The following is a 2881-nucleotide window of genomic DNA, read 5'->3' on the forward strand; positions in this document are numbered from 1 at the left end:
CTGTCCATTCCTCTTCAGCTGTACTGGCTACTGAGATATCTCTTATTTTACTATATCTATAGCCTTCATGCGTATCTCATCATCCCTTAGTAATGACATATCCCACTTCTTTGTGCATTGCTTCTTAGTGACTAATCTCTTAAACTTCAACCTACTCTTAATTACTATTGCATTGTGATCTGAATCTACATCTGCTCCTGGGTACGCCTTACAATACAGTATCTGATGTCGGAATCTCTGCCTAATCATGATGCAATCTAACTGAAGTCTTCACGTGCCCTCCTTCCCCTACAACTACATTCCAGTCCTCCATGACTTTTTAAGTTTTCATCTCCCTTTAAATATCCTCATGGTACCCCGACCTTCACTCCTGGTTGTCGAGCCATATGGCGGGCGATAGTTAGGTTGGTATCCCACACTTGTCTGGAGCGCCTTCAGACAGGCCTGGAATCTCACTGGTTGGAGTAGAATTATCTTCAGTGATGAGTTCCGCTTCGAATTGAGTCCCAACGAGCAGTGAAGACGTTTCTCAAGACTCCCCGGACAGCAGTGGGGTACCAACCTGGCTGTCGTCCACCATGTGGCTCGACACCCAGGAGTGATTGTCGGGACGCCATTTCTTTTCGTAGCGGAACCCTTTGGTTGTCACCCGCGGCACCCATACAGCACAGCGCTACGTCGGCGATATTCTACGCCGCGTTTACCTGCCCTTCATGGCAAGCCATCCTGGGATTACATTTTAGCAGGTTAATGCCTGCCAGCACACGGCGAGAGTTTCTGCTGCTTGGGTTCGTACTTGCCAAACCCTATTTTGGCCAGCAGGGTCACCGGATGTCTCCGCAACTTAGATCATTTGGAGCATAATGGGTACGGCCCTCCAACCAGTTCGTGATTGTGACAATGTAACGCCCCAGTTGGGCAGAATTTGACACGATATCCCTCAGGAGGACATCCAACAACTCTGTTAATTCTAAGTGGAGTACTTGCATACGGGCCAGAGGTTGATCAACACATTATTGCCTTGCTCAGTTTCTCAAGCTCTTTTTCCTGAATAAATTATCCGATTGTAATCATGTCTGTACTTATACATCACATCTACCGATTTCCATGCCATTCGGATAATTCCTTCGTGGACTCAAGACTTTTTTTCTTATTTCTCGTTGAGTGTTTATTTACTTTACGGCCTCATACCCGTAACGCCACCAATCGACGTTCAGTCGCCAGTTGGGGACTGGTCACAACGTTCTCGCTCATCACTGTAAGTTTGTAACAGATGTGTTTCAACGAAAAAAATTTGGAAGAAAACCATGGCAACGCCGATAAAGAAAATTTTCAAATATCTATTGGAAGTAATGCCAGCGGCCTTGCCGCAGTGGTAACATCGGTTCCCGTCAGATCACCGAAGCTGAGCGCTGTCGGGCTGGGCTAGCACTTGGATGGATGACCATCCGGTCTGCCGAGTGCTGTTGGCAAGCGGGGTGAGGTAAACTGGCGAGCTACTTGATTGAGAAGTAGCGGCTCCGGTCTCGGAAACTGACCTACGGCCGCAAGAGCGGTGTGCTGACCACATGCCCCTACATATGCGCGCCCGCTGACGCCTGTGAGCTGAGGATGACACGGCGACCGGTCGGTACCGCTACGTCCGCGAGGGCCTGTGGACGGAGTTTACGTTTACATTGGAAGTAAAGTGCCAGATCTATGAAGGGATTAATTAGACAACACCAAATAGCGTAGAATGCTTATAGCGACATTATTTGGTGATCACGATGATTATGGTGACGATGATGTAGTGCCTTTGGATAATGGCAGTGATGATGATAATAATGGTGATGATCATGAGGATGACATTACACGTTTCGCTTTATTTTATTATTATCAAATTAACACATCGCGAAAGGCAGCGTTGTTCATCCGTTTCTTGTTTAAAATGTGGGATTGTTGTGCGTATGGACTTTTCATTAGAATTTTCCTCTCTTTTTTTTCTCTGTGATACTGTACGTAAAACAATAAAAGAAGCTGGAAAAGTGGTAGCCGGCCGGAGTGGCCGTGCGGTTCTAGGCGCTACAGTCTGGAACCGTGTGACCGCCACGGTCACAGGTTCGAATCCTGCCTAGGGGCATGGGTGTGTGTGATGTCCTTAGGTTAGTTAGGTTTACGTAGTTCTAAGTTCTAGGGGACTGATGACCTCAGAAGTTAAATCCGATAGTGCTCAGAGCCATTTGAGCCACTTGGAACTCGCGAAGTGATAAGTCTGCCAGTTATCACTTTCGTGATAATGTGGTTTTACCCTTTCCATATTTCAGTACTTACCGCTTAATGGGAATTCGTTACGGTATATTACATTAGATTCATAGTTTGATTCACTAGAAATGTTTTATTAAATAGTTTGCATGTTATGAGTTGTGATCGATAAATTGCACTGATGTAGTTTTATTCTCCTTTTATTAGTTATTAGTTGTCAATGATGATACAGATAGTTATGGGGTTGACCTCCAGTACGTTATATTAAGTTTTAAAAGTATAACACAGTATGTAATCAAACGTTGTATGTTCAGTCTGAACTCGTCAGTACATGACTACATTATTTTACTCCAGTTGTTTCAAGTGCATTGCATTAGCATTATAACATGATTATCTATGCGTAATATGAAACATTGACCTCCGTTTAGTAGAGTCGTTTTACGCTTATATGACTTATATACATTGCTCACTAGTTTAAGTTAATGTGGTGTGCACCGCTCTCTTATTTTATTCCTTAATTTATCTGTCACTATATGTAATTTCCTGTACTAGTTGATATTGTTATTGTTATGTTATTACATATTATCACTGTATATAAGACTCGCACCACGCCCCCTTTTTTGTGGTTATCTGTTTCATA

General features: G+C 43.9%; 1 pseudogene; it reads left to right on the forward strand.

The window, feature by feature from the left end:
• The first annotated feature begins 1354 nt into the window (after positions 1-1354).
• LOC124607710 lies at positions 1355-1472 on the forward strand (annotated as a pseudogene).
• The last annotated feature ends 1409 nt before the right edge of the window (positions 1473-2881 follow it).

Source organism: Schistocerca americana, chromosome 3 (assembly GCF_021461395.2).
Source record: "Schistocerca americana isolate TAMUIC-IGC-003095 chromosome 3, iqSchAmer2.1, whole genome shotgun sequence".
Lineage (NCBI taxonomy): Eukaryota > Metazoa > Arthropoda > Insecta > Orthoptera > Acrididae > Schistocerca > Schistocerca americana.